The sequence below is a fragment of the Urocampus carinirostris genome, chromosome 5 (assembly GCF_059441175.1).
Source record: "Urocampus carinirostris isolate Australia breed hairy pipefish chromosome 5, RoL_Ucar_1.0, whole genome shotgun sequence".
Taxonomy (NCBI): Eukaryota; Metazoa; Chordata; class Actinopteri; order Syngnathiformes; family Syngnathidae; genus Urocampus; species Urocampus carinirostris.
The window spans coordinates 12196732-12210093 of record NC_142353.1 but is presented as its reverse complement, the minus strand read 5'-3'; the positions used below and the strand labels follow the sequence as shown (position 1 = coordinate 12210093).

General features: G+C 40.0%; 1 protein-coding gene across 2 annotated transcripts in view; it reads right to left on the bottom strand.

Moving 5' to 3' along the window:
* LOC148365446 (bone morphogenetic protein receptor type-1B-like) overlaps positions 1-13362 on the bottom strand; it is a 47728-nt gene that overhangs the window by 18348 nt on the left and 16018 nt on the right. The gene's annotated exons all lie outside the window — the stretch shown is intronic.

Sequence of the window (13362 nt, the reverse complement as noted above, 5' to 3'; positions counted from 1 at the left end):
TATTAGTGCAAATACGGTGCAAACCTTTAAGAAAAGGTTGGCAGAAACAGATCTGTCAAATTTCCTTAGGGGAGGGGGCGTAAGGTGACCATATTTGGCCATGCTCACTCTCAGCATTAGTTTTTCTTTTTGTGTCATGTTTTGATTAATGTATCCAACAATACCTTCAATAAACATTTCATTTCAAGGAAAGGTAAAAAAGAAAAAAAGGATAAATAAATGATTTAAACAAGAAGAAGGGGGGAAGAAAGACGAGAATGTTGTTAACCTAAATAGGGGTCTCAAACTATGAAATTAAAACAAAAGTTTTTCCTTGTCCACATGTCGGTTTCAGATCAGGGAATGTGTCATTGTGGCCTGTGCAGTTCTTTGAGACATTTTGTATTTAAAGGCTATCAACTCTAATGATCTTCCTAGTCCCTGCTGAAGAAAATCAACTCTAGAGTATGATGCTGCCACCTCCATGTTTTCAGGGTGTAATGCAGTGTCACTCTTAGCCAAACAAAACACTTGGCATTCAAAGTTCAATTATGGTCTCATTTGACCAGAGCACCTTGTTACACATGCTATTTGTCTCTGGTGTTGGCTGAGTCAAGAGAAGTCATACTTTCCAGTTTTTGTTCTTGTATCTACAAGGTGTTCAAATAATTTGGTTCCACTTCACAATTGTGTCTCACATGTTGTTGATTCTTAGAAACTATTTTTCAGTTCTTTAGCTTTAACTTCAAAGCCTGGAATGAGGAGATATGACAAAAGGTTGTTGGGGCCAATACTTTTGCTAGGCACTGTATTTTGATGGTATGAAAAACATCCAAGAAAAAAATCCTGAGACATGCTGAAATGTTTTTAACAGAAAAAAATGTCATTCATCTCATCCCACTAAGCACCTATGTAAAGATCTAACGAGTTTCCAGGAACCGGCAAAAACGAAGAAAATACATCAACTCGTGTGTCGTCTTTTCTCTGAGCCAAATTCTTCGAAAACGTCAGGTTTGATTAGATTTATGACCTCAACATTATCTCCTTGCTGAGAAAATCCTAGCGTCCTTCCCCGAGTTATTTATGGCCAGTGTGCGCATATTTGGTCTACGAGCCATCCAAAATTGTTTTCACCGAGCCGCAAATCAGACATGAGATTTTTCAGCCTTTGACAGGAACTAAAGAAATCTAAGAGAGCAAATCCGGACCCCGGGGTCCCAGACGTGTCCTAGAGTAACGCACTATTTTGGCAGGACGGACAACATTTTTCATGACCACTCAAATTATCTGTCGGCGAATTAAGACGTTTCTACAACTGGTACCGATAAAAAAGGAAGATCTGCAGTTCTATCGCTATATATTATGTAAATCCTCGGGGAACGTACAAGCACAACTTTTAAAAACCAAGAGTCCTCTAAGAACATACAAACAGAACTTAGAAACACACAGATCCTGGTGGAACGTACAACACTACATATCAAAACATAAAATCCTCAAGGAGTACACTTAAAAACACACAAAGTCCACAAGGACTGTACAAGCACAACTAAGAGGGATACAAAGTTCTCCAGGAACATACAAGCACAACTTATAAACACACAAAGTCCACAAAGAACATATAAACATATCTTAGAAACACACGGAATCCACGAGAAATATACAAGCACAACTTATAAATCCTCGAAGCTCACATGGAACGTAGGAGGATATATAAGAAACACACACAAGGAACATACGAGCACAAATAAGAGACACACAAATTTGTCCGGGAACGTCCGAGCACAACATTAAAACACATAAGATCCTCGAGCAACGCAAGACCATAAGTTAGAAACACAAAAATATCTCCGTGGTACATACAATCACAACATATAAACAAAGAAAATTATCATGGAAAGTACAAGCACACAATATAAACAAAAAAAATCCATACGACCACAAAAAATAAACCCACAAAGTCCACAAGAAAGGTACGAGCACAACTTATAAATCCATAAAGTCTTCAAAGAACATACAAACACAACTTAAAAACACACAAAATTCGTGTGAAAGATACGAGCACAAAATATTAACATGAGAAATCCTCACGGAACGTACGAGCACACTTCATAAACACTAAAAAGGCAATAAGAAACGTACAAACACAAAACATAAACAAACAAAGTCCTTGTCGGACATACAAGCACAACATAAACACATGGAATCTTCACAGAACGTACGAGCACAAAAACCCATGAAGAACATACGAGCACAACTTACAAGCACAAAATCCTCGAGGAATGTATGACCACAATTTACAAACCCACGAAGCACAACTGAGAAACGCACAAAATCATCCAGGAACGTACGAGCATAACGTTTAAACACACAAAGTCCTCAAAGAACATACAAAAACAACTTGAAAACACATAAAATATTTGAGGAACATAGGAGCACAACACATGAACACATGAAATCCACACGTACGTGCACACTTTATAAACACACAAAGTTCACGAGGAGCACACGAGCACAACTTAGAAACATAAAGTCCTCAATGAACATGCAACCACAACTTATAGACCCACAAAGTTCACGAGGAACGTACAAAAAGAACTAAGAAATACAAAATCCTCGAGGAAGGTACAACAGCGTCTAAATGTAACGCTGTACTCCTAATTTCTTTATTTATTTTTTTCTTTCTTGCATTTTTTTCATAACGAAACATAGTGTAATTCATTGTGCCCAATTATCCTGAACCCTTCAAAAGAACATTTTGTTTCGCTAAATTTGTCATTGTGTTATTTTATATCCACCGGCACACCTGGTTTGTTTGTTTCTTTGTTCCTTTAATCCTTGCATTTTCCATTTCAATGCATTTTGGTCTTTATTTCCTTTTTGGCTTTTTTTAAATTACTTGTACTAGTGACCAAACCTCCAAATTTCAATGCCGAGCACCAATCAGAGAGGCAATAAGTAGGTACCAAATCTTAGGTATGAGGCTCAAACCCATGAACCACCAGTCTTGAGGCGGGCGCCCAGCCCTAGAGCTAAGATTTATGGCCCGAGCCCGAACCCGAACCCGAGGCAATTTCGGGCCGGGTCGGGCCTGAAATGTCAGTCATACGGTCGGGTCGGGTCGGGTTCGGTCCTGCTTTTTTTTTTTTTTTTTTTTTTTTTTTTTTTTAAATTAATTAATAATGTGTTAAATGTTCATTAAAAATATATACTTAAACTATGTATGGATACTAGACCAAGGAATACTTGTTATAAAATAAATAATTTGGATAAAACGGAGAAGGAGCTGTAATTGCTTTTAACGGAGCCAGAGCATGCTCTGTGCACGTGACGTGACGTGAATGCTGTCCTCTTAATAATCTTCCCCTCCGCAAATTCGCGTGATTTTGGCCTGGTATCCCCAATATGGAGTCGGACCAACAAGAAGTTAAGGATAAACTCAAAAGAGGAGAACTGACGAGGAAAACGCACTCTGGTAAGAGTCAAGTGTGGAGCAATTTCAAATTGATATTAGAAAATGATACACAGACTTGCGTTGGCTTCGCTGAGTGTCAATGTGGCAATTTGCTCGCATACGATAGCAAAAAGACTGGGACCTCGACGCTGATCAGTCATTTAAAAAGCTGTCCTGGCAAAAGTAATGAACGTCAGACATCTATATTATCATTCGTCCCAAAGACAGTTATTATAATTAGCTCGCTTTATTGTTTTAATAAGCGTTTTATATAGAATACGATCGGGGGGGGGGGAATTTTCATAGGAGTCGGAAAAGGGCACAACACGTCGTCAACACCCCCTCAATGAAAGTGCGCTAAAATCTTAAGGACGTACTACTACTGCTGCTGTGGATTATGGCCCAATGATCAAGTCGTCAAAATGACGGACGCCCTTAAATGTTTTCGCTACCTCGAAAAAAAAACCGTCAATGACAGATTGTCGCTTAATGTGACATCTGCAGTGCAGACACAGAAATATAAAAGATGTAAATGTTTATACAGTTTTATTTAACTTAGGCCTAGATGTTGTAACAAAAGGCAGAGTTTAATTTGTTATCATAAATCACCCCTCCTTATAAATAAAATATGTAATTTCGGGCCCCTCGGGCCGGGCCAGCAAATCCAGTTAATTAGTCGGGCTCGGTCCGGGTCGGGTTTATTACCCCTCGGGCCTGCGTCGGGCTCGGGTGCTTTTTTTGGGCCCGATCTTACCTCTACCCAGCCCTAAGGCCGCCAAGCTGGTTGACTCCTGTTTGGACTTGGTCAGGTTTAATTTTTTGTTTAGACATGCCATTTGCTTTGTCCCGCCCTGTGTAGTTGTTACTTCGGCCCGAGTTTTGTCAGTAGATACCATCATTTTTCTGAGCACCTCTTGTTTCCAGTTCCTTCCTCCCCCACATGGTTCCATCACTGACAAACTTAACAAATATAAAGTTTTTTAATTTTTTGTAACTCCAGATAATTCTTTGAGGGTGCAATATGGTTCTTTCAACATTTTGGGTTGTTGACCCGTGCCCAAGGGAAAGACTATGCATTATAAAAAGTATCGGGCCTAAAATTGAACCTTGGGGAACCCCAACTGTAACTGAATGGGTTCAGGAAGAACATGCATCCATACTTACTAAGAAATGTGTGCGGTAGGAGTAAAACCAGTTAAAAACAGTACAAGAGATGCCCACCAGGTTTCTGAGTCTATTTGATAAAAACTGGTGATATACTGGGGCAGCACGGCGGCACAGTGGTTAGCGCGTGTCTGAGGTCATGAGATCGAACTTCTTGTGTGGAGTTTGCATGTTCTCTCCATGCTTGCGTAGGTTTTCTCCGGGCACTCCGATTTCCTCCCACATTACAAAAAAAAACATGCATGTTAGGTTAAGTGGCCGGTCCAAATTGTCCCTAAGTCTGAATGAGGGAGTGAGTTGTCTGTCCCGGTCTGGCAACCGGTTCAGGGTGTCCCCTGCTCACTGCCCGAAGATAGCTGTGATGGGTTCCAGCACCCCCGCGACCCTATTGAGAATAACCGGTGCAGATAATGGATGGATGGATAGTGATATACTGTGTCAAAGGCAGCATTGAGATCCAGTATCACCAGAACTGTAAATGGCTTAAAATAGGAATCTATCTGAGGAATACGAAACCACCTTGCTATTTTTACAACCTATTCTATTCCGACGCTGGCGTCATGTGACACGTTTTTCCGACAAACAATACGACGAATATGAAACTGATCCCGGGATGACGACACCGAACCGGTTCGGCTTCTCAAGGTCGAACTATTTTTAAACTCTTTTCGCAGGACGGAGTGAAAATATCTTTGGGGGATTACTTTGTCTGACCTCAGTGAGATTATCGGGGATATTTGAAAGTCACGTCCATGAAATTTTAGCTAAACGATGAGCCTTATCGCGTGTTTTGGCCTTTTGGAGAGGCGTGACGTTTTTTGGTGAGGGTGACGTCATTCGTGGGTTGCTTGAAGCACAGTGCGTAATAATGACCACTAGAGGGCACTGTTGACTAATGCGAACAGAAACTGGTGCCAATTGATCCCTGCATAGCAGCTCGATGCCAGACAAACATGGCGGCGACCACTAGGTATGGATTCCACTGAGTCAAAAATATACAATTTTCTCGACCTATGATCTTTTTAATAAATACAGTATCAACATTAATATGGGCAGCACGGCGGCGCAGTGGTTAGCGCAGTTCTAAGGTCTCGGGAACCTCCTGTGTGGGTTCAAATCCAACAAATCCAGCTACCAACCTTCCTGTGCAGAGTTTGCATGTTCTCCCCGTGCTTGCGTCGTTTTTCTCCGGGCACTCCGGTTTCCTCCAACATTCCAAAGACATGCATTTCAGGTGGATTGGCCGGTCCAAATTGTCCCTAGGTGTGAATGAGCAAGCGATTTGTCTGTCCCTGTGTGCCCTGCGGTTGACTGGCAACCAGTTTAGGGTGTCCCCTGCCCACTGCCCAATGATTGCTGGGATGGGCTCCAGCACCCCCGCGACCCTACTGAGGATAAGCGGTGCAGCTAATGAGATGATAGTGTGTATTACTGCCTAGTTTTTTAAACGACACTAAATAATACACACTGTGCCTTTATGCAGATGTTAGCGTGATCGTGGTTTTTTTTCCTTTTTTTTTCCCCTCATCCAAGTTGTCCATTTCAAAACCAAGCTGCAAAAAATGCTGTGTCGAAACTGATCAAAAATTCATAAAAATTCTGCACATCCTGCATAGAGCCTCCGTTGAGTGATCTTCTTCAAGGAACAGTATCCAGGCTTACTTACATTTGTGTATTTAGAGTGCTCCAAAGGGACTCGGGTTCGCCCTGCTTTCCCGCTCCACCGAAGAAAAAGAAGAAAAATCGGAGACGAAGACGGCGAAAAGATAGAAAACAGAAGCGAGGATGTCGTGCAGGGAAGCGTGTGAAGTTGATGGAGCAACGACATGAAGATCTGTCTAATCCAACCATCATTTCTTCGTCGATTCTACGAGTAAACCGACAACCGAAGCCCAACGCACACAACCGGCATCTTGTGACGATCTATACAAAGGCTACAGCTAAGTCAAATGATTCAAAGCTAAAATTTGGTCTTTTGAATGTTAGATCGCTCGCTCCTAAAGCTTTACTTGTAGATAATATTATTCGTGATTATAAACTTAACTGTATTGGTCTCTGTGATACGTGGTTACGCCCGGATGAGTATTTAGCTCTAAATTATGCTTCTCCCCCAGATTACGAGAGCAGCCATATAGCACGCACGTTGAAAAAGGGTGGCGGTGTCGCGCTAATCTCTGAAAAATCGCTTAAATTTAATCCACGTACCTCTAATAATTACAAAACGTTTGAGGCTCTTGTGATGCGGTCCCCCCTATTGTCAATTGACGTAATAACTATCTATCGCGCACCAGGACCATACACAACTTTCTTAGACGAATTCGCCGAACTTCTGTCTGAACTAGTAACCTACGCAGACAAAATTATTATTATGGGGGACTTTAACATTCATATGAACTCTCCACTCAGTTCACTCACTGTTGCGTTTCAGTCTATAATTGATGCTTTTGGTTTTAATCAACTGGTTGATTTGCCAACCCATAAAGATGGAAACACGCTCGACTTGGTTCTGACTCGAGGAGTTTCAACCTCAAACATGGCGGTGCTATCGTGTACTACAGTTATCTCGGATCATTATTTAGTTACATTTGAGGTGCTAGCTAAATGTAGTACCAAAAAAACTGAAGGATTCACCGGACGCAATATAAGCACAGGCACAGTTTCTGAGCTCTCCGATATTCTTCCAGGAGCAGTTGCGTCCTTTCCTTCCTACATAGGCTCCATAGAACCACTCCTAAATGAATTTAACGCTACCCTGGCCAATGCCCTGGATTTAGTTGCGCCCATCCGGCATAAATTACGACCTAAAAGACGCACACCTTGGTTTAATGATGAAACTAGATCCCTTAAACGAGAATGCAGGAAATCTGAAAGAAAATGGCGCGCTACCAAGCTTGAAGTTTTCCATCAAATCTGGTGTGATAGTTTGTTGAAGTATAAAGCGGCCCTGGCCTCTGCAAAATCAGCCTACCTTTCGAAAGTGATTGCGTCACAAAAGAACAATCCCAAGGCCCTTTTTGACACTGTAGCATCACTTACAAGGCAACAGACTATCCCAGATAGCTCCACCCATTCTGCTCACGACATAATGGTCTTCTTTACTAAGAAGATCCAGAGCATACAGGAAGAAATTGCTAAAGACAATATTAATTCAACACATACTAAAGCACTCAAATCCCTAGATGCACGACATGGTGGCTGTCCAGGGACTTGGTCCCGTTTTAGTGAACTGTCACTCGAAAATCTTAAACAGATGGTGAATACTGCCAAACCGACGACTTGCCAGTTCGACCCACTTCCAGGTTCACTTATTAAAGGTCTCTTTGGCGTTCTTGCACCTTCAGTTCTAAATATTTTAAACATATCACTCGCCTCTGGTGTAGTTCCAGCTGCTTTTAAGTCCGCTGTCATTAAACCCACACTGAAACGACCCAACCTAGATCCAGAAAACTTATGTAATTATAGACCTGTGTCAAACCTACCGTTTCTTTCTAAAATACTTGAAAAAGTAGTGGCACAGCAGCTGAATGATTTCATGTCCGATAACAATCTCTTTGAATCGATGCAATCAGGATTCAGGGCTAACCACTCTACTGAGACAGCTCTGATAAAGGTAACCAATGATCTCCTACGGGCAATGGACTCGGGCGCATCATCACTTTTGCTGCTGCTGGACATTAGTGCTGCATTTGACACAGTGGACCATATTATCTTGCTAGAACGGTTGGAAAAATGGATTGGTCTCTCAGGAAACGTCCTATTATGGTTCAGATCTTACCTCTCAGATAGGACACACTGCGTTAAATATGGCGAATTGACATCTGAGCCATTTAGTGTAACTTGTGGTGTTCCGCAGGGTTCAGTGCTTGGCCCCCTTCTCTTCAGCATTTATATGCTTCCACTAGGTGATATTATTCGCAAGTATAACATCAGTTTCCATTGTTACGCAGATGACACTCAACTCTATTTCCCGATGGAGGAATCTACCACACTAAACTGTGGAACTTTGGAGGCCTGCCTCACTGAGATAAAAGAGTGGATGTCACTCAATTTCCTGCGTCTTAACCCTGAAAAGACTGAAATGTTAGTAATTGGTCCTTCTAAGTCCCGTGACTTATTCTCTAAAACCGCAGTGAACTTGGACAATTGCCACATCACACAGAGTGACTCACTTAAAAATTTAGGTGTCATTTTCGACCCTGATCTGTCCTTTCAAACACACGTGAAGAAAATTACTAGAACCGCTTTCTTCCATCTCCGTAACATTGCTAAAATTCGTCCTATACTTTCTCAGTCGGATGCGGAAATCATAATTCATGCGTTTGTTACCTCCCGTCTCGACTACTGTAATGCACTACTTTCCGGTCTTCCGATGACCAGACTCAAGAGTCTTCAGCTGGTACAAAATGCTGCAGCGAGGCTTTTAACAAGGACAAAAAAGTATGATCACATCACCCCAATTTTGGCTAACCTGCATTGGCTCCCTGTTAGCCTAAGATGTGATTTTAAGGTTCTCCTACTACTATACAAAATCATACATGGACTTTCCCCCTCGTATCTTTCAGATCTGATCTGCCCTTATGTCCCGGCCCGAAGCCTTCGTTCCGAGAGCGCCGGTCTCCTGGTGATCCCAAGAGCCAAGAAGTGTTCCGCTGGTTCGAGAGCGTTCTCCATCCGGGCACCGGTGTTGTGGAATGCTCTTCCCCCTGATATCCGATCTGCAACCTCGGTGGAAATGTTTAAATCTAGGCTTAAAACTCACTTCTACTCTATAGCATACGAGTAACCTAATCTTCTTATATGTAATAACTTGTGAAGCCCTTAGAGACTAATTGTGATTAAGGGCTATACAAATAAAAATGACTTGACTTGACTTGACCTTATCTATTGGTCTTTTATTTCTTTTATGATTTATTTTGCTGTATTTTATTCATTTTATTTTCATTTAAATATATTATACTTTATTTTGTTATATTTTTATTTTAATGTACTTTTTTGAAAAATATTTTATTACAATCACACCTGTAAAAAGTTTATTGCTTTTACTCCTTTTTTCATTTTTATTTAATTTATTGTATCTCTGTTTTATTTTTCATTTTTACTTTCTAATATTATTTTTATTTTATATTTTAAATTTATTGTATTTTGTTTTTATTTATTTTATTGCAATCAGACCTATAACATTTTTTAATTTAAGAAAATTGAATTGTACTTGATATTTTTTCCCTTTTTTCTATTCAGTTTTACTATATTTTTCTTTAATTTTCATTTTGGTTAAATGTACAGTATTTTCGTTGTTTTAAATTCAGACTTTTTTCCGCTTGACTACAATTGTAGCAATTACTATAATGTTTCTTTGTTTTTATTTTTGAAGTTTAATTTTCACTGTATTTGTATTCTTTTTTATATTTTTCCATTATCTTACTTAATTTATTTTTCATTTTGATTAAATGTATTTGATTTTGTTCTTAGCTTTCATTTTAAAATTTATTTTAGATCATTTATTTATTTAACCACATTCAGACTACACAAATTTAATGGTATTTGGTATTGTATTTTATTTTTAATTGTGTTTTGGTTTCTCCTGCATTTTACATTTATTTAATTTTACTATGATTTATTTTCCATTTTAAGCTTGTTAATCTGTTTTAATTTTATCAATATTGTGTCTATTTTATATACATTTGTTTTACATTATGTTTTTCGTGTATTCATACAATATAAAACATGTTGTAATTATAGTTTGATTGTATTCTATATTTTATTGTATTATATTTATATTTATATTATATTTTTTCTTTATTATATTATTTATTTTATCGTATTTTAATATTTTATACTTTCTTTGTAGATTTGATTTTATTATTTATTTACAAGTGGACCAATAATTGTTTTTTTTTACCTTAATTTTGCAGCACCTTCTAAAGCACAGGTGTCAAACAGGCGGCCCGCGGGCCCGATCAGGCCCGTTAAGGGATTGAATCCGGCCCGCGAGACAACACTCAGAGAAGCGCAAGAGAAAAACAAGCTGCAGGTTGAAATATGTCAACTTGATGTTGCCAAAGCCAGGTGCCTCTCACAAAGACACTGTACTTGTATTTATTTATCTCTCTTTCTCTCTCTCTCTCTCTCGTTCTGTCTCTCTCTCTCTTTCTTTTCCACCCCTTTTCTCCCACTCTGTCTGTCTTTTTCACTCTCTGTGTCTATCTTTTTCTCTTCCTTTGTTGCTCTTTGTCTCTTTCTCTCTCTGTGTCTTTTAACCTCTTTTGCTCTAACTTCCTTTTTTTCCTTTTCTCTCTTCATACCCTTCGCGCTTTCTTTTCCCTTTTCTCTCCTGTCTTTCTATTTCTTTTTGGATTTCTTTCTTCCTCTCCCTTTCTTTTCCCCCTCTCTCACGACTTTTTATCTTTTGTTTCTCACACTCTCTCCCTCTCTCTCTTTTTCTTTCTTTGTCCCGCGCACTCTCCTTTTCCCTCCCTCTCTCCTTTTCCCTCCCTCTTTTTCAGATTTCTTTATCTCTTTTTCTTTCTCTTTAATCTACTAGTCCGGCCCCCGACAAAATGTTTGTTCTATCGTGTGGCCCCCAAGTTAAAATGAGTTTGACACTCCTGTTCTAAAGTGTAAAAGTGATGTTGTCAAATTGGTCAACATTGGTAGGGTGAAAAACTATAAGGAACAGTGTGTAATATTTAGTGCCTTTCATCCTGTAAAAAAAACAACAACATTGATTTGAATAGTAGGCAAAAATATGTGAACTACCAACTGTAGATTAAGACCTCTAATCTACAGTATTGAACTACCAATGTTATTTTTGCACAAAAAAGCACAAGTTGAGAAATTTGTATTTCTTTTACACCGCAGAAACCCCACATTCAGAGGCCAAACACTGGCCCCGCTCGTGCCAGACAACACAGTGGTCAAATATTACACATTGGGGCTTTAAACATTAAACAAATATATTGTGATAAAACGTATTTTTTAATGCTAAAAACAAGGACTGTCTCTTTTTAACCTTCGTGTTGCAGCACCTGCCAAAATAAACAAAAAATTAATTAAATTGTGTCAAGTTTTCAGTTAACTTGTTATGCTTTTAAACGGTTGCAGTTTCTCCTGCCCATAATGCAAAAGAAAAAAAACACCAAAAAACACAAGAGACCAACAATCCAAAAATTGAAAAAAGGCTCCATATTTTGCCCCCCAAAAAATTCTATTCAGTACCATGGCAACCAAATATGTACGCTAATGCTAACGTGAGCTCATATTTGCATTCCCAGCCATGAATGCTTAAAGGTTAGCAAACTCTAAGCCACCCCGTCCACACATACTGTAAATTTGAATATTCCTCTTCCCATAAGTGTACTCGTGGCAAGATTTGATGGCGTTAACAATGCAGCTGGCATGTGTTGATTTTCCTGGCGTCACGTCACGTAGCGCTCATTTACATCACGTATAAACAATACGCTATTCGCGGCCGAGTTTCTGGTGACAAATGGAGGAACGTCTGCAAAGTACGGCGTGTTTACAGCGTCCGGCTGTCTAGCGCACGTGATTAGCTAGCCATTAAGACGGCTACATATCAGCCGTCGCCGGCTCCAGGCCTTGTCTGCGCTATCTCAGCCGACAAACATGCCGTCAAAATTTTTCCGACGTGCACAAACGCGAGGAACGTGAATTAAAGCGCTCGTCTCCATCTGGATGGTCGCCAGGTTCATGTAAAGTGCGTCATGTACAAGGCTGCAACACAGAATTAATAAAAACGATTAGAATTAAAAGATTATTAAAATCAGATCACATCTATTTGTAGATCACCTTTCAGGCAATAGATTGCCACTCAAAGATTTGTGTACCAATATTCAATGTACAATAAAATAATAAAATTTCTTTATGTGTTGATAATAACACCCACATGTCTTACGCAATCTGAAGGTCTAAAATCTTGTAGTTTTGGTAAAAGTAGATCTCTCTGACTTTAGGACCAATGACCAAGACCTCTGTTTTGTCCCGGTTGAGCTGTAGGACGTTCTCTGCCATATCAAGTCAAGTCAAGTCCTTTTTATTTGTATAGCCCTTAATCACAAAGAGTCTTAAAGGGCTGCACAGGTTATTACACAGACTATTTTTCAGACTATTATTACATCATCCTCTGATCTGGAACCAACATGAGGGCAAGGAAAAACTCAAAAACCTCAACATGAGGAATATGAAGAAACCTTGAGAAGGGACCGCACATGTGGCGTCCCCCTTTCAGGATTACCAGACAGCAAAGGATGTTGCAATCACAAATAATACAGAGATATTGTCCACGAAAAGTATAGGCATAATATCTAAAATAATTTTAAAAGGGTATCTATAGGACTTGTGTCATCAGGGGACACAGAAATTTAGAGCTGGGTGTCGTCAGTGTAACTATTGACGAAAAATGGACTCTGGGTCTCCTGGGGAAGCATATCCATCCATCCATTATCTTCTGTTCCCAGGCCAGCCTAGTAGCCTCTCTAGCGTGTCCTGGGTTGTCCCCGGGGCCTCCTGCCGGTGGGACATACCCGGAATACCTCCCGAGGGAGGCGTTCAGGAGACATCCTTATCAGATGCCCAAGCCACCTCAACTGACTCGTCTCAATGTGGAGGAGCAGTGGCTCGAGACAGTTTGTGCGTGTGTGTGTGTGTGTGTGTGTGTGTGTGTGTCCCAATGATCCTAGGAGCTACTTTGTCTGTGGTCTTTAAGCCTCTGGAGAACCTACACCTATGACAAACAGGTTCTAGGTGAGGGG